This window comes from Anolis carolinensis, unplaced genomic scaffold (genome assembly GCF_035594765.1).
Source record: "Anolis carolinensis isolate JA03-04 unplaced genomic scaffold, rAnoCar3.1.pri scaffold_10, whole genome shotgun sequence".
Lineage (NCBI taxonomy): Eukaryota > Metazoa > Chordata > Lepidosauria > Squamata > Dactyloidae > Anolis > Anolis carolinensis.
The window spans coordinates 2,133,995-2,153,528 of record NW_026943821.1 but is presented as its reverse complement, the minus strand read 5'-3'; the positions used below and the strand labels follow the sequence as shown (position 1 = coordinate 2,153,528).

The 19,534-nt window shown below is 39.7% G+C and overlaps 1 long non-coding RNA gene across 1 annotated transcript in view; it reads left to right on the top strand.

The window, feature by feature from the left end:
* The window catches only part of LOC100565668 (very-long-chain 3-oxoacyl-CoA reductase-B), a 41,724-nt gene extending 24,228 nt beyond the window's left edge, over positions 1 to 17,496 (top strand). The window contains exons 4-11 of the long non-coding RNA XR_010000782.1: positions 2,251 to 2,361; positions 5,370 to 5,434; positions 10,962 to 11,006; positions 11,610 to 11,644; positions 12,141 to 12,222; positions 13,628 to 13,693; positions 16,389 to 16,538; positions 17,255 to 17,496. This is a non-coding gene — a long non-coding RNA (very-long-chain 3-oxoacyl-CoA reductase-B). The remainder of the gene's footprint in view (positions 1 to 2,250; positions 2,362 to 5,369; positions 5,435 to 10,961; positions 11,007 to 11,609; positions 11,645 to 12,140; positions 12,223 to 13,627; positions 13,694 to 16,388; positions 16,539 to 17,254) is intronic.
* The last annotated feature ends 2,038 nt before the right edge of the window (positions 17,497 to 19,534 follow it).

The following is a 19,534-nucleotide window of genomic DNA, read 5'->3' as shown; positions in this document are numbered from 1 at the left end:
TTACAGGTTTATGTAAATATTCAAAGACATTCAATCCACTGATGCCTCAATTAATTTAATTTGATTGGTATCTGTTTTATGAATGGTAATGTAAATATCTGATATACAGGATGCATTTTCATTCACCGGACCAAATTTGGCGCAAATACTTGGTATTCCCAAATCCGAATACTGGTGAAGTTGGTGGGGAGAGTTTGATTTTGTCATTTGAGAGTTGTAGTTGCTGGGATTTATAGTTCACTTGTCATCAAAGGGCATTCTGAACTCCATCAACAATGGAATTGAACCAATTTGACACACAGAATTCCCCAGATTAACAGGAAATACGGGAATGGTTTGGTTGACCTTATGTTTGGGAGTTGCAGTTCACCTACATCCAGAAAGCACAGTGGATTTCAAACAATGATGAATCGGGACCAAACTTGGCATGAATACTCCATATGCCCAAATGTAAACACTGGTGGAATTTGGGGAAAATAGATCTTGACATTTGAGTTGTAGTTGCTGGGATATATAGTTCACCTACAATCAAAGAACCTCTTGAACCCCACCAACAATCAAATTGGGCAAAACTTCCCACACAGAAAAGGAATCAACTATAAAAATCAATTGGCTTAATTCCTTTAGTTCCACATTATATCATCCTATATTGTTTTGTAAAGGTTGAATGTGCATGATGCACTAATATACACGCTGTGTTGTTAACAAACAAACAAACAAATTTTGGAGTCCTGAAAAATTGTTCCAATACTGTAGACTACTTTAAGTCTGTTTGACTCCAGTCCACATTTAAGCCTCGAAGATTGCAGTTTCTTTAAACATTATCTATATATATAAACTAGCTGTGCCCGGCCACGCGTTGCTGTGGCGAAATATGGTGGTATGGGAAATAAAGTACTGAAGAATTGGTGGTAGTTAAGGTAAAGGGTCCCCTGGGCTGAGTGGGTTGCTAGGAGACCAAGTGAGTGGAGCTTAGCCTTCTAACTGGCAGCAATTGGATAAAAACAATTATTCCTCTCCCTCTAATTAGGACTTTATTTTTCTTTGCTTTTTGTTGTATCAACCTAGAGGCATGGATAAGGGGTTGTGCTGTCAATTTTCAAGGTTGTGGGGTGTTTACTTTTGTTGTTTTGTCCGCTGCCATGATGCCATCACTCTTTTATATATATAGAAGAGTGATGGCATCACGGCGACCCACAAAACAACAAAACTACAGGCCCCCCAACCTCGAAATTTGACAACACAACCCAACATCCACTCTTCTAGGTTGATACAACAAAAAGAAAAGAAAAATAAAGTCCTAATTAGAGAGAGAGGAATAATGGCTTTTATCCAATTGCTGCCAGTTAGAAGGCTAAGCTCCTCCAACTTGGTCTCCTAGCAACCCAATAAAAAAAAAAACACTAAAAAATTGATACAATAAAAATACTATAATCACAGAAAATAACTAAAAATAATACAAGAAAATAATAAAATATAGTAAATAAAAATATAACTTACAATAAAATTAATAAAAAAAAATGCAAATAACGTCAAATAAAAATTACACAACAATTTTTAACCAATACCACCACCACTTTGCCACAGCAACGCGTGGCCGGGCACAGCTAGTGATTTTATAAGATACTTCTGCGTATTACAACAGTTGACTGTACTTTATCGTAGTAAACACTTTCGTGAATGTTAAATGTATATGATGCTCTAATATACATTTATTTATTTATTTACAGTATTTATATTGTGTTTATAACATATGTTTTGAACCTTTATTGTGTTTGGATATTTCTTGACATGGTTTAGAATAGACATCTGTGTTTATTTATTAGTACAGTAGAGTCTCACTTATCCAACACTCGCTTATGCAACGTTCTGGATTATCCAGCGCATTTTTGTAGTCAATGTTTTCAATACATCGTGATATTTTGGTGCTAAATTCGTAAATACAGTAATTACTACATAGCATTACTGCGTATTGAACTACTTTTTCTGTCAAATTTGTTGTCTAATATGATGTTTTGGTGCTTAATTTGTAAAATCATAACCTAATTTGATGTTTAATAGGCTTTTCCTTAATGCCTCCTTATTATGCAACATATTCGCTTATCCAACATTCTGCTGGCTCGTTTATGTTGGATAAGTGAGACTCTGCTTTTGATACCTGGGGTACTTTTCACTGCTCCTTTCAACACTTTTGGCTGCTTGTTTAATGGGGAAACTGAGGCACGTCCATCTCTTTTTACTTTTCTCCAGAGGAACTCTACGGCCGGAACACCAAAGTCATCCAGGCGGATTTCACCGGAGGCTCCGAAATCTACAAATCCATCCAGGAAGCTTTGCATGGCTTGGAAATAGGCGTTTTGGGTAAATTATACCTCCATCTTTTTCCGTTTGAGAGCCTGGATTCCCATTTATTGACTTCCAACTAGAAGGGATCCAATGAACACTTCTTGAATGGCGAGTCAAGGACAAAGTTGGCATCAGTAGCAGAATACCGTATATACTCGAGTATAAGTCGACCAGAATATAAGCTGAGGGACCTAATTTTACCAAAAAAAAACCCCTGGGAAAACATTGACTCCAGTATAAGTCGAGAGTGGTAAATTTTAGAAATAAAAACAGATACCAATAAAATTACATTAATTGAGGCATCGGTAGGTTAAATGTTTTTGAATATTTACATCAAGCTCATATTTAAGATAAGACTGTCCAACTCTGATGAAATCATTATTCTCATCTTCTTCAATGTCAATGTGCTTATGTATCCTTTTGATAATAATAGAGTAAAATAATACATGTAATAATAATAATAAATAATACAGGAAAATAATACATGTAATAATAAATAGAGTAAAATAATAAATGTAATAATAAGAAGAAGATCAGAGTGAAATAATAAATGTACTGATAATAATAAAGATAATGTAACAGTAGCAACGATTACAGAGAAAAATAAAACATGTAATACAGTAGAGTCTCACTAATCCAAGCTAAACGGGCCGGCAGAAGCTTGGATAAGCGAATATCTTGGATTATAAGGACTGATCAAGGAAAAGCCTATTAAACATTAAATTAGGTTATGATTTTACAAATTAAGCACCAAAACATAATGTTATACAACAAATTTGACAGAAAAAGTAGTTCAATACGCAGTAATGTTATGTTGTAATTACTGTATTTATGAATTTAGCACCAAAATATCACGATATATTGGAAACATTGACTACAAAAATGGCTTCGATTATCCAGAGGCTTGGATAAGCGAGGCTTGGATTAGTGAGACTCTACTGTAATACCAATAATAATAGAGAAAAATGATAAATGTACTACAGTAGAGTCTCACTTATCCAACGTTCTGGATTATCCAACACATTTTTGTAGTCAATGTTTTCAATACATCGTGATATTTTGGTGCTAAATTCGTAAAACAGTACTTACTACGTAGCATTATTTCGTATTGAACTACTTTTTCTGCCAAATTTGTTGTAGAACATGATGTTTTGGTGCTTAATTTGTAAAATCATAACCTAATTTGATGTTTAACAGGCTTCTTCTTAATCTCTCCTTATTATCCAACATATTTGCTTATCCAGTGTTCTACCGGCCCGTTTAGTTTGGATAAGTGAGACTCTACTGTACTATATATTCTTGAGTATAAGCTGACCCAAATATAAGCCATCCAGGACCCTCACCCGAGTATAAGCCGAGGGGGGCTTTTTCAGTCTTAAAAAAGGGCTGAAAAACTAGGCTTATACTCGAGTATATTATACAGTATATCGGCCAAATGTGCATCTACATCAGTGGTTCTCAACCTGAAGTGCCCAGATGTTTTTGGTCTTCAACTCTCAGAACTCCTAACAGCTGGTAAATCGGCTGAGATTTCTGGGAGATGTAGGCCAAAAACATCTGGGGACTCCAGGTTGAGAACCACTGATCTATATTGTAGAGTGAGTGCAGTTCGGCACTGCTTGAACTGCCATGGCTGATTTTATTGATTTTATTGATTTTGCTTTTAGGCATTGAATTTTGCCAATTATTGTAAGCCGCCTTGAGTCCCCTCGGGTGAGAAAGACGGGATAAAAATGTTGTAAATAAATACATCAATGGATCCATGCTATGCGATCCTGGGATTTAAACGTACAGTAGAGTCTCACTTATCCAACATAAACGGGAGGGCTGAACATTGGATAAGCGAATATGTTGGAGAACAAGGAGAGATAAAAGAGAAGCCTATTAAACATCACATTAGGTTATGATTTTACAAATTAAACACCAAAACATCATGTTACACAACAAATTTGACAGAAAAAGTAGTTCAATGTGCGGTGATGCTATGTTGTAATGACTGTATTTACGAATTTAGCACCAAAATATCATAGAAAACATTGACTACAGAAATGCCTTGGATAATCCAGAACGTTGGATAAGCAAATGTTGGATAAGTGAGACTCTACTGTAGTTCAGTGAGGCACTTGCCGTTTTGGCCAGAGAAGGATAAGGACCTTGTGGAACTACAACTCCCAGGATCCCATAGCATGGAGCCAAGGTGTTGTGGAATTTTGTTTGGACACGGGTGAAGAAAGCAGACTGACAGCAGAAGTTGTCTTCAAGATAGTTTACTTTTGGCCAAGAGCAGGTGACAATGTTAGCTAATGCCCAGAAAACGCAATGCCACACCTTGCCTGTAGTGGCTTTCCAATTTATACCATTTTACAGAGCATGCGCAGAAAGCTAACTGACAATGGAATTTGCTGACTATTACAATCCTTTTGGACATGCGTAGTTGCCTTGTAACTTATATAACTCATTACTCATCACATCAGGTGAAGTGTCCATAGTTTGCTCCACGTATGCACTATCCTCAGGTGACATGTTCATAGTTCATCCCATGTAACTCATCCGGGCAGCCAAATCATTACTGCAGTTTGCATGACCTTATATTGTGAGCAAAGAGCAAATGTCAGGCAGAACATGTCCTGTCAACACTTTCATGGAAAAACAAGATTTTTGAGTAAGGGTCATCTAGGTAAGGGATTATTAGGGTCTTTAAATAAAATATTCAAGAGCTGCTACATGCACCAAAATATCACGATGTATAGAAAACATTGACTACAGAAATGCCTTGGATAATCCAGAACGTTGGATAAGCAAATGTTGGATAAGTGAGACTCTACTGTAGTTCAGTGAGGCACTTGCCGTCTTGGCCAGAGAAGGATAAGGACCTTGTGGAACTACAACTCCCAGGATCCCATAGCATGGAGCCAAGGTAGTTAAAGCAGCATCAAACCACATTAGTTCTACAGTGTATTTCCATCGAAAAACTCTCCGGGTTCTTTGCCAATGTGAGTGCATGTCTTTTGTTCCTTCCACAGTGAACAACGTTGGCATAAGCCAGACGGTGCCATTAGAGTTCCTGCGGACCCCCGATATCGAGAAGGTAACTCCCATCTTTTCCGTAAAGTGTTATTACGATGCCCGGCAGCTGGGATGAACTGGATGGGGCCTAAACCAGACAAGACAGAGGTCCTCCTGGTCAGTCGCGAGGCCAATCGGGGTCTAATGTGGCAACCACTGCTCAACGGGGTCCCACTCCCCCGTGTTAAAGTTCCTGTATCAATCGTAATAGCCTGCAATTAATATCAGAATTACTGTATATACTCGAGTATAAAGCCTAGTTTTTCATCCCTTTTTTTAAGACTGAAAAAGCCCCCCTCAGCTTATAGTCGGGTGAGGGTCCTGTTTGGCTTATATTTGGGTCAGCTTATACACGAGAATATATGGTACATTTATTATTTTTCTTTATTATTATTGGTATTATTACATTTATTATTTTACTCTATTTATAATAATTATTAGATTTATTATTTTACTCTATTATCATTATTACACTTATTATTTTACTCTATTAATATTGTTACTATTACATTTATTTTACACTATTTTTATTATTATTATTAATACATTTATTATTTCACTCCGATACAATTATTGTTACATTTATTATTCTAAACTATTTATTTTTACATTTATTATTTTACTGTATTTATTAGTATTATTACATGTATTATTTTACTCTATTAATATTGTTACTATTACATTTATTTTACACTATTTTTATTATTATTATTAATACATTTATTATTTCACTCCGATACAATTATTGTTACATTTATTATACTAAACTATTTATTTTTACATTTATTATTTTACTGTATTTATTAGTATTATTACATTTATTATTTTACTCTATTATTATTAAAAGGATCCATAAGCACATTTACATTGAAGAAGATGAGAATAATGATTTGATCAGAGTTGGACAGTCTTATCTTAAATTTGAGCTTTATGTAAATATTCAAAAACATTTAACCTACCGATGCCTCAATTAATGTAATTTTATTGGTATCTATTTTTATTTCTGAAATTTACCACCTCGGCTTATACTGGAGTCAATGTTTTCCCAGTTTTTTTGTGGTAAAATTAGGTGCCTCGGCTTATATTCGGGTTGGCTTATACTCGAGTATATCTATATATATAAAAGAGTGATGGCATCATGGCGACCCACAAAACAACAAAACTACAGGCCCCCCAACCTCGAAATTTGACAACACAACCCATCATCCACGGCTCTAGGTTGATACAACAAAAAGAAAAGAAAAATAAAGTCCTAATTAAGAGAGAGAGGAATAATTGCTTTTATCCAATTGCTGCCAGTTAGAAGGCTAAGCTCCTCCAACTTGGTCTCCTAGCAACCCAATAAAAAATAATAAAAAACACTAAAAAATTAATACAATAAAATACTATAATAACAGAAAATAACTAAAAATAATACAATAAAATAATAAAATATAATAAATAAAAATATAACTTACAATAAAATTAATAAAAAAATGCAAATAACGTCTAATAAAAATTACACAACAATTTTTAACCAATACCACCGCCACTTTGCCACAGCAACGCGTGGCCGGGCACAGCTAGTATGGTATATAGCTTTCCCTATAATCTCTTTCTGTTTATGGAATCAAAGGCAGCAGAGAGATCAACAAAATACACTTTTCCATAGTAAATATCTTTATGATATGGTTTAGCCTTTCTGTAAAGATGCCGGCAATGCGTTGTGTCCCTCCAATACCATCCTGTCTTCCATGCTCTTTAACATCTACATGAAACCGCTGGGAGAGGTCATCCGGAGTTTTGGAGTTGGGTGTCCCCTCTATGCAGATGACGCACAACTCTACGACTCCTTTCCACCGAACTCCAAGGAGGCCTCTCGGGTGCTGGACGAGTGCCTGGCCGCTGTGTCCATCTGGATGAGGAGGAACAAGCTGAAGATCAATCCCGACAAGACAGAGGTCCTCCTGGTCGATCGTTCGTAATCCTGACCGGGGTGTAGGGTGGCAACCTGTGCTGGGCGGGGTCCCACTCCCCCTGAAGCCACAGGTCCGCAGTCTGGGAGTCTCTTGGATTCATCGCTTACGCTCGAGGCTCAGGCGTCATCGGCGGTGTCTGGGAGGGCCTTCGCACACCTGAGACTCGTGCGCCAACTGCGACCGTACCTCACGAAGGCTGATCTGGCCGGGGTGGTCCATGCCTTGGTCACCTCCAGACGGGACTACTGTAATGCGCTCTACGTGGGGCTGCCCTTGAAAACGGCTCGGAAGTTCCAACTGGTCCAACGAGCGGCAGCCAGGATGTTAACTGGGGCCCCTTCCAGAGAGAGGTCAACCCTCCTGCTCAAGGAGCTCCACTTGAGTCTACACTGCCATATAATCCAGTTCAAATCAGATAATCTGTATCTTATAGGTAGTGTGGAAGAGGCCTGAGGCCTAACTGTGTCTGTTCCCTGGGCTGAGTAGGTTGCTAGGAGACCAAGTGGGCAGAGCTTAGCCTTCTAAATGGCAGCAATTGGATAAAAACAATTATTCCTTTCCCTCTAATTAGGATTTTATTTTTCTTTTCTTTTTGTTGTATGAACCTTGAGGCGTGGATGATGGGTTGTGTTGTCAAATTTTGAGGTTGGGGGGCCTGTAGTTTTCTTGTTTTGTCGGTCGCCAGGATTCCATCACTCTTTTATATATATAAAAAAGTGGGGCTGCCCTTGAAAACGGCTCGGAAGTTCCAACTGGTCCAACGAGCAGCAGCCAGGATGTTAACTGGGGCCCCTTCCAGAGAGAGGTCAACCCTCCTGTTCAAGGAGTTTACACTGCCATATAATCCAGTTCAAATCAGATAATCTGTATCTTATAGGTAGTGTGGAAGAGGCCTGAGGCCTAACTGTGTCTGTTCCCTGGGCTGAGTAGGTTGCTAGGAGACCAAGTGGGCAGAGCTTAGCCTTCTAAATGGCAGCAATTGGATAAAAACAATTATTCCTTTCCCTCTAATTAGGATTTTATTTTTCTTTTCTTTTTGTTGTATGAACCTTGAGGCGTGGATGATGGGTTGTGTTGTCAAATTTTGAGGTTGGGGGGCCTGTAGTTTTCTTGTTTTGTCGGTCGCCAGGATTCCATCACTCTTTTATATATATAAAAAAGTGGGGCTGCCCTTGAAAACGGCTCGGAAGTTCCAACTGGTCCAACGAGCAGCAGCCAGGATGTTAACTGGGGCCCCTTCCAGAGAGAGGTCAACCCTCCTGTTCAAGGAGTTTACACTGCCATATAATCCAGTTCAAATCAGATAATCTGTATCTTATAGGTAGTGTGGAAGAGGCCTGAGGCCTAACTGTGTCTGTTCCCTGGGCTGAGTAGGTTGCTAGGAGACCAAGTGGGCAGAGCTTAGCCTTCTAAATGGCAGCAATTGGATAAAAACAATTATTCCTTTCCCTCTAATTAGGATTTTATTTTTCTTTTCTTTTTGTTGTATGAACCTTGAGGCGTGGATGATGGGTTGTGTTGTCAAATCTTGAGGTTGGGGGGCCTGTAGTTTTCTTGTTTTGTCGGTCGCCAGGATTCCATCACTCTTTTATATATATAAAAAAGTGGGGCTGCCCTTGACAACGGCTCGGAAGTTCCAACTGGTCCATCGAGCGGCAGCCAGGATGTTAACTGGGGCCCCTTCCAGAGAGAGGTCAACCCTCCTGCTCAAGGAGCTCCACGGGCTGCCATTTACTTTCCGAGCCCAATTCAAGGTGCAGGTGCTCACCTACAAAGCCCTGAGCGGTTTGGGACCATCCTCCCTCCGTGACCGCATCTCCGTCTACGAACCCACGCGTTCACTTCGGTCATCTGGAGAGGCCCTGCTCGTGATCCCGCCTGCGTCGCAAGCGCGGTTGGTGGGGACACGAGACGGGGCCTTCTCCGTGGTGGCCCCCCGACTCTGGAACACCCTCCCCAAGGATCTCAGACAGGCCCCGACATTGGCAGTCTTCAGAAAGAACTTGAAGACCTGGCTGTTCCAATGTGCCTTCCCAGATTAATAGGAAATCTCCAACACCAAGTCCCATAAGCACTTTATTAGAACTAGATCGTATATCGCACTCTGCACTTGCCCTAGAAGCCTTAGATATCACCTGTCACATCAGCACTTTTCATCTTGTACCCATTACTCTGGCCCGGCCCAGTTTTATTGTGTTTTAGCGTATTGTTTATTGCTTGTTGTTTATACTGTTTTAATTGTTTTTCATTTGCCTTTTGTTTTGTATTGTTATATTGTGTGTTGAGGCCTTGGCCTTTGTAAGCCGCATCGAGTCCTTCGGGAGATGCTAGCGGGGTACAAATAAAGTTTAATAATAATAATAATAATAATAATAATAATAATAAAAAAACTTTATTTATACCCCGCCACCATCTCCCCAACGGGGACTCGGGGCGGCTTACATGGGGCCATGCCCAAGACAATACAATAAACCATAACATAATACAATTAAATAATACATTACATAAAATAAACAGTACAACATAAGATCAAAACAGCAATATAACACGAGCGGGCCGCATGAATACTACATTTAAAAACTAGATTAAAAATTAAAACTCTGGGTGAGAAAGGGATCAGAATAAAACCTCGATAATAATAATAATAATAATAATAATAATAATAATAATAATAATAATAATAATAATAATAATAATAATACTGGGATCTGCACGCATCATCCGAAAATACATCACACAGTCCTAGACACTTGGGAAGTGTTCGACTTGTGATTTTGTGAAACGAAATCCAGCATATCTATCTTGTTTGCTGTGTCATACAACGTCGTTGTGTCAATAATAATAATAATAATAGTGTTGGGCTGGAAGACCTAAAAGGCTGGAGAGGACATACTTGGTCATCCCTGCTGTGTTTAGACATCAAAAAAAAAAAAAACAAGAAAAATAAAGTCCTAATTAGAGGGAGAGGAATAATGATCATAATGACACAGGAGACATGGTGGACTTATGTCTTCCTGCATGGCAGAATGGAGCCAGACTGGATTGCCTGCTGGGGTCCCTTCCAACTCTATCATTCCTAATTTGAAATGCTTGTAATCGGAAGTGTAGCTGGGATTAAGCTTTGGATTGTCACAATAGGGTTGGGCTCGATGTTCTTTGGGGGACCCTCACTGTTCTAAGATGCTATGGCCTTGTTGGATGGGCATAGGGAAGGACTAAGTTGTTCACTTCTAGCTATTTATCCCAGTTCACCTAGTTCAATGATGGGCAACCTTTTGCGCTTGGTGTGTCAAAATTCGCCAAAAAACCTAGCATGACTTGGGTAGTGTGACACTTCGAGAAAAAAACCCCCATAATTTCACAATATATATAGTTTAAATAACAAAAATATATAATTGTAATATATAACTGTATTCAATAAATCAAAAACTATTTACTGCCATTATTTTCATGAACAACAATCTATGGCACCTCGTGCAGTTTCCACGCTGATTTCTCTCTATTGTAGTTTCAACGTAGTCATGAATAATATAATAATAATATAATAGTAATAATAGTAGCAAACCCTATTTTCCCTCCTTTTCCTTTTAGTACATTAACGACTTGGTGAATTGCAACATCCTTTCAACCTTGAAGGTAGGTTGAATGCAACCAGGTTTCCATCTGGCATATAGAACCTATAAAATGCTTTGTGGGACATACTTTGTTGGATGTGGATTAACCAAAACCACAGACGATAGAGAACTTTATTTATTTATTTATTTATTATTTACAGTATTTATATTCCGCCCTTCTTTCTCAGGGCGGATCACATTATATACATATAGGGCAAACATTTGATGCCCATATACACATAGAACCGAGACAGAGACAGACACAGAGGCAATTTAACCTTCTCCTGAGGGGATGTTCGATTCTGGCCACAAGGGGGAGCAGCTGCTTCATCATCCACTCTGACGGCACTTCCTCATTCCAACATTGTAAATTAGTTAAACTTGCCTCCCCACTTTTATAAATGGTACCTTGTTTCCTACTTGATAGATGCAACTATCTTTCGGGTTGCTAGTTCAGCAACGAGCAGGGGCTATATTTTATTTTTAATTGACAGGTGCTCACCCCAACACAGGCTGGCCTCGAACTCATGACCTCATGCTCAGAGTGATTTATTGCAGCAGCTGTTTACCAGCCTGCGCCACAGCCCGGCCCCAAAGAGTAATTGAAATGACTCTTTCTTTGCAGATGACGGAAGCCATCCTTCCTCAAATGGTCACCAGGTAGGAGACAAAGAGGGCCCTCTGTCTCAAGGGGGCAGTTTGTAGTAGATGGTGTAGGACTGCTCTTCGGTGATCCTTTGTTATCTGAGTATGATGGTCCTCCAAGTGTAGTATTTTGGCAGTAGGTGCAAAGGTGACTGTAGAGTCCTATTTTTGGCCCACATGTTCTTCTACAGTGAGGGTATCTGTTTCCAGACAAAAGGTGGTCCCAGTCAGGGTTGGCATAGGGAGGACTTGAGAGAGGGAACTATGAATCATGTTACCTACCACCTGATAGAGGTGAGGAATGCTGGGTGTCGCGGTCCAACCAAGTCAACATGGAAACGTGATTATGAAGCGGCACCATGGGACAGTGGGTGTGTTGACTTCTGGGTTCGAAAGGATGTCACATGAAGAAGGCAGGGTTGTTTTCTGCCTTTTGGAGAGTCCAGAGGTGGACTTGGGTGGCTTTAGGGGAAACAAGGCGTCTGTCTCCCCACCATGTTTCACGTTGTAGGAAGAAGGGAATCGTCATCAACGTCTCCTCCGGATCCGCCTGGAGACCCGTACCCTTTGCCGCGATGTACAGCTCCAGCAAGGTGAGACCAACACCAAGCTGGGCGGTTCAGCTTCTGCCCTGCAAATCGATTACTTTGCTTGAGAGGTCCCATTGATATCGAGCTCTTTTAGATAGGGATTTCCTTCTAAAAGGGAATCCCCTGCTCCTCTCTCTGCCGTCAGTCTGAGGATCCTGGCAAGAGGGGGGAGCCACTATAGATCAATCAAAGTTTAGCCAAAGAATTTCTCATCAGGACGTTGAAGAAAGAAGACCGAGTTGTTTTATTCAGTTCAGCTGAAAGGGATGACAGTCTGCGATCGCTCGTTAAGAAGTCATCACATGCATTACAGATCAATAACTTTTAGAAATCCCTATCTAAAAGAGCTCGATATTGTAACACTCCTAAGCGGCTCGAACACTGGGAACCAACACAGCAGCCAATAACAATATAATATCTTTATTAAAGCAATGAAAGTTCCAAATGGAAATAAGCAGTTATATAGAAGTAGCAATTGACCTTCCAGAAAAGATCAATTTTAGTCCAATAATATAAAGTCTTATGTCCGATATTAGAGTTCAAAATCCAATAACCAAAACACACTCAAACTCCGCCTGAGTTTTGAGTGGGGAAATAAGCAGAGCAAGAAGAGTCCTTTAGAAGTACTGATCCAACAGGGTTTCAAGGCAAGGCAAGTTGTAAGTTCAGGAGCTGAAACGCAGTCCCATCAAGGCAAGAAGGTAAACCAACACCCAGTCTACTCCAGAGTAAGCGCACCGTCAGGCCGCTTGGAAATCAGGAACGAGAGACGACGCTACTTCTTAGTCCAAAGTTAAGTTGCCATCGCACAGAAGATTCTCTGCGCACAACTTTTATTGAAGTTCATAGCTCCCCCGAACCAGGTGTTAAACTCCCCAAAACTTCCCAAGAGAACTGGACCTCCAAAACATCATGCCAGGTGCCCGCCTCCCTAATTCTTCCCAAGAGAACTGGGTTCAGCCACAATCGCCTCGCTCTGCTAATCTGACACTTCTCCTTACAGATTGCCTTAGAGAGCAGTCTGTTTTCAAAAAAGCCCTTCTATCGAACGGTAACTCCTCCGGAGAGCCGGAAAAAGCCGGCTCCTTCTCAAGGCCGTCTTTAATTGGCTCTGGCACGAAAATGTCAACAGAAGGCATCTGGAAAGGAACAGAATCCTGCTCACTTGGGAAAAAACCCAAATCCTCTTCATTTTGGACAGCAATGGCTGTGGGGTCAGGGGCCAAAGGTGCCTGAGACATCACAGATATCACCATTCCCATGTTTCCCAGCACGGCTGTGAAATTGAATGCAGGTTTGCTGCCCCAACAGCACAGTTATGCAAGCTATTTTGGGGAGGGAGATGCCATTTCAAAGATCCAAGGGGATTGTTCAACATTAGACAACATTTCCTTGCTTCCCCTTTCAGGCCTTCATAGATTTCTTCTCCCGAGCGTTAAACGTGGAATACAGGTCCAAAGGCATCATTGTACAGGTACGTTGCAACTGAAATGCCCTTTCAACTGCTTTTCCCCCTCTAAACTCTCTCCTCCTTTTTCTTCTCCGTCCTTCACTTTCTTCTTGTTATTTTCTCCCTCCTCCTTCTCGTGATACGCTTTCTTCCTCCTTCTCTGTCTTCTTTTCCTCTTCTCTTTTTTCTAGCACTATTACTATTACTATTCTTCCTCTGCCTCCTCCTTCTCTTCCCCTTTCTTCTTCTTCTTGTTCCTCATCTTCTACCTTTTTCTCTCCTCTTCCTTCATCTCCCTTTTCTTCTTCCCTTTTCACTTACTCTTTCTTATATGCTCTTTCTTCTCCTCTCCACTCTTCCCTTCCTTCCGCTTCTTCCTACTCTTCTTTATCTTCTACTTCCTTTCCCTTCTCCTCTTCATCATTTTCTTCTCGTCATTCTCTTCTTCCTTCTTCTCTCCTCTTCTTTCATCTTTTTCTTCTTCCTTCTCCTCCTCCCTTCTTCTTCTTCTTCTCTTCTCCTCTTCCTTTGTCTTCTTTTTCTTCTCTTCATTCTCTTCTTTTTCTTCTCTTCATTCTCTTCTTCCTTCTTCTCTCCTCTTCTTTCATCTTTTTCTTCTTCCGTCTCCTCCTCCCTCCTCCTCCTCCTCCTCCTCCTCCTCCTCCTCCTCCTCCTCCTCCTCCTTCTTCTCTGCATTCTCTTCTTCATTCTTCTCTCCTCTTTCATCTTTTTCTTCTTTCGTCTCCTCCTCCCTTCTTCTTCTTCTTCTTCTCTTCTCCTCTTCCTTTGTCTTCTTTTTCTTCTCTTCATTTTCTTCTTTTTCTTCCCTTCATTCTCTTCTTCCTTCTTCTCTCATCTTCTTTCATCTTTTTCTTCTTCCTCCTCCTTCTCTTTCCTTCTTCTTGTCTCCTCTTCCTTCATCTTCTTTTTCTTTTCATTGTTCTCCCTTCTTCTGTCCTCATCCTTCCTCTCTACTCTTTCTTTATCTTCTTTCTCTTCCTCCTCCTTCCTTCTCCTCTATTCTTATAACTTCACATTTTTTTTCATCATCATTCTCCTCCAGTTATATCTTCTTCTCTCTCCTCCTTTTCCTTCTCTCAAGCTGCAAGCTCTGTCTCTGCCGAGCCTTTGCCTTCTTCCTCCCTTCATCCTTGGGATCTATCTTTGGAAACTTGACCTCTTTTTCTTCCCATTTTGAGAGAGCGAACTGTTAATGTGGGATTTGTGTATAGATAGTGTTTAAATGCAATTTGTGTCTTGGTTTGTATTGCATACTAATTGCATCATCCAGAGTGTACTATAGTCTGGAAAGAGTTAATTGCTAAGAAGCTGTGTTGACCTTGATGTGTGGCTGGAACTGGGGAGTGTCCAGACACAAGTGTGTATGCTTTACTGATTGCATCAGTTCTGTTCTGTTCTGCTGTCTGCTGAGAAGTCAAGTCCTGTGTCCATAGTCTGCAAGTCTGTTTGTCTTGTACAGTAAAACTATATATACGAGGGCTATCCAGAAAATCTGTTACGTTTTGGAATTAAAAATTAACTAAGTATAGGATAAAATATTTATTATATGCAGTTAAAAGCCATACTTCAGTAGTACCTTTAAACACAGTCCTCATTCAAAATTAGGCCCTTTTCAGAATTATTAATGAGTTTACAAACTTCCTACCCTCTGCATTTTCCCGCCGTGTAATGAAAGTCAGCCAGCTGAAGAATGACTGCAGGAGGGAGGAGCAAGCAAAACACCCGCTCTCTCTTCTTTCGCAAGATCTCAAGAATCAAAACATTGAGCCTTTCCTGTCAGCTCACACAAAAGGCGTGAGTTTACCTCTCCTTCCTATGAGAAGCAGCCAGAGTCAGCCAGGGCTTCGGGGCTGCTTTTCAACGGAGGCTACGCCGCTCTCCTCCAGGCTGCTTTCCGAAGCCCTGGCTGACTCTGGCTGCTTCTCATTGGAAGGAGAGGTAAACTCACGCCTTTTCTTTGAGCTGACAGGAAAGGAAAGGCTCAATGTTTTGATTCTTGAGATCTTGCGAAAGAAGAGAGAGCGGGTGTTTTGCTTGCTCCTCCCTCCTGCAGTCATTCTTCAGCTGGCTGACTTTCATTACGCGGCGGGAAAATGCAGAGGGTAGGAAGTTTGTAAACTCATTAATAATTCTGAAAAGGGCCTAATTTTGAATGAGGACTGTGTTTAAAGGTACAGTAGAGTCTCACTTATCCAACGTAAACGGGCCGGCAGAATGTTGGATAAGCGAATATGTTGGATAATAAGGAGAGATTAAGGAAAAGCCTATTAAACATTAAATTAGGTTCTGATTTTACAAATTAAACACCAAAACATCATGTTATACAACAAATTTGGCAGAAAAAATAGTTCAATACACAGTAATGCTATGTAGTAATTACTGTATTTACGAATTTAGCACCAAAATATCATGGTATATTGAAAACGTTGACTACAAAAATGCGTTGGATAATCCAGAACGTTGGATAAGCGAGTGTTGGATAAGTGAGACTCTACTGTACTACTGAAGTATGGCTTTTAACTGCATATAATAAATATTTTATCCTATACTTAGTTAATTTTTAATTCCAAAACGTAACAGATTTTCTGGATAGCCCTCGTATATAGTTTTACCATCGTCTCTGATGTCTCTTTGTTCTAAATTACTCTGACACGAATGTCCCTTTGTCCTTCCCTTGGGCCTTCCTTTCTCTCTGCAGTGTGTCCTCCCAATGTTTGTCGACACCAACATGACCAGACTCTTAAGCTCCCAGCTCGTAAAGATGTCTCCTGAGGTCTTTGTCCACAAAGCCTTGAACACGGTGGGATTCACCAACAGAACCTCCGGGTGCCTCAACCACAGCTTGCAGGTGAGTTGGGGGCAAGAGGCGTCCCTCCCCTCAAAAAAGAGATTTCATTCCTGGCCTTGAAAGTGTCCCAAAGAGTTGAGATTTCAGGTCGGTTTTCGGCAAGGTTGCTCCCGAACACCAATAATTTCTCCCCAAAAACTCTGCTTAGGGTCCTATTATAGGAAAAGAGCTCCCCCATCTCCAATGATAGGAAAAGTGGGCACAAAGTAGGTTTGAGGTATGTTTTTGGCTGGGTGGGATTTCGGTTCTTGCAAAGTCGAACTAAAATCAATATACGAGAAAAGGACCGTATCATCTACGTACAGAAATAGAGTAGAGTATCACTTATTCAACCTTCACTTTCTGTATTATCCAACGCAGTCTACCTTTTAGTAGTCAGTGTTTTTGTCGTCAATTTTTTCAATATATTGAGATGTTTTGGTGCTAAATTCGTAAATACAGTAATTACTACCTAATGTTACCTTGTATTGAACTGCTTTTTTTGCTGTAAAACACAATGTTTTGGTGCTTAATTTGTAAAATCATAACGTAATTTGACATTTAATAGGCTTTTCCTTAATCCCTCCAACATTTCCACTTATCCAACGTTCTGCCGGCCCGTTTATGTTGGATAAGCGAGACTCTACTGTAGTGTCAATCAGTGTCTGCCAGTGACATTGTCCTGTTTCCAGAAGCGATATTGCTTAACTTTCTTCTCTCTTTGGTTTTTGATTTAGCATTCCGTGTGGGATTTGTTCTTCCCAGAATCACTGCTGGACACATCATATGGATACTCGATATATCGGTCTGCACTAAAGTACCTTTTTAAATAATGTAAATTCACCTTCTTCGTGATTCTTGCGGAAAGAAGCTGGACCAGGACCAGGACCGTACAGAGCAATTGGGTTGCCATGTTTCAAGCCTATGTAATTAAAATGATGGTTGCATCATGATTTAATAAAATCCCCATTATGAATTATCGGTGGAAATGTATCATTTGCTGTTATGTGGTTGTTTTCCCTCCTTTTAAATGTCCAAATTCTGCTTCTGTTCTTCCTGGTTCGTTTTTGGAAATTCTTGACACCGGCCGCAACATTTTAGTCCCACCTTTGAACAGATTTCTTTTTTCTTTTCTTTTTAAAAATATTTTATTTATGATTTTAAGTATACATAAAAGGTAGAGGAACAATTAAGGGGGGATAGAAAGGAGGAAGAAATAGAGAAAAGAGAAAAACAAAAACAAAAATCCCCCGAAAAATTTGATTAAATAAGCATATATCATATAAGTTCGATTTTTTTTTCTTTATCAAATATTTTCTCAGTTTATTCCAATCTGTCTTTTGTCTTGGTGATGTATTCTGTAGGTATGTCCAAAAAATCATTTTGAATCTTATATCGGATTGATATCGGATTGTTCTCGCTTTTTGAGACGCATTCTGATACGTTGTCTCATGGCACAACCGGCAATGTATTTTGAACCATTGTTGGCCCATTCTCTAATTGTCTCTTAATGTTTCGTTAATTTTTTTCCCAATTTTTTTTATATATATTTGTAAAAATATTTTTTAAAATTTTTTTTTGTTTCTGCAACCTACCTTGAATGGGAGCTTAGCACAGCCTAACATGGCTGCCACTCCCCAGCCAATCAGAAGCTTCCACAATGGAATTTCTAGTTTTCAAAGTATCTTTGCGCAACTTGCAAGGGCATTGCAAATTTGATCAGGATAGCTCAAGAAATGAGGGCAGGAGAGCCCTGCAAAAGTCCCCCCTCACCCCCCACCCCGAGTTCCTTTTTTTTGTGATTGCGCATGCGCATCCGCCATTTTAGAAACATTTAGAATCATTACAAATTTTCAGAAATATCTGAAATTTTTGGGTGAAAAAATCGGAAGTACTTTCTATATCAAAGCACCAGCGTCCCCTACTTTAGAAACGAGAAATGAAACATTTTTTTCATCGATCGGACATGCCTAGTATTCTGTGATATTGTTTGTGTTAATAAGTCCATGTTTTTGATACCTATTAGTTTCAGCATCCATTTTTCTATTGTGGGGATGTCTTGTGTTTTCCATAGTTTTGCTATACATATCCTAGCTGCCGTAACCATGTATATGAAGAGCTTTTCCATATTTAAATCGATCTGGAAGTCTGTAATTCCTAAGAGGTAGTACTCCGGTTTTAAATCAAATTTTATTTGAAGTATATTTTCTATTTCTTTGTGGATTTCCTGCTAGATTTTTAAAATCTTTTTACACCCTACCACATATGTATGAAGTCTCCTATGTGTTTACTACACTTCCAACATTTCCTATCTCCGTTACTTTTGTTAAATTTCGCTAGTCTTTCTGGTGTAATGTACCATCTGTAAAAGATCTTATACCAGTTTTCTTTCAGTTCAGTTGAGTATGTAAATTTTAGTTTCCTCTTCCATATCTTTTCCCAGTCTGTTAGGTTTATTGCAAAATACAATTGCAAAATGGATCAGAACCAAGAGGTGCCTTTCCCCTTTCTCTTTACAAACCTGCTTCTTCCTTTCCTTCTTTCTTTATTTGTGAGTTATAGATGGACCGATGCATCAAGGGATCAATGAAAAGAGCACTTCAGTTGAGTCCCTGAAATTAAAAAAATCACAGTAGTTGTGGTCTCCAATGGGCAAGGCAGCGCTTTATCACACTATCCAATTTATACGACAATAATGTAATTCGTAAAATAGGATCAGAAGGTGAGGAAAGAGGCCTGAATATGGAGGGAGCAACACCAGCAATTTAAGCTATGTAGACGACATCGTACTATTTGTAGAAGATAGCAAAGACTTGGAACAATGTCCTTTCTAGGCATTTTCAAGGTCCTCTAGTAGATTTACACTGACCATAGAGTTGTGTTGGAATAGCCTATGGTCAATGATGGTACAGTAGAGTCTCACTTATCCAACACTCGCTTATCCAATGTTCTGGATTATCCAACACATTTTTGTAGTCAATGGTTTCAATATATCTTGATATTTTGGTGCTAAATTA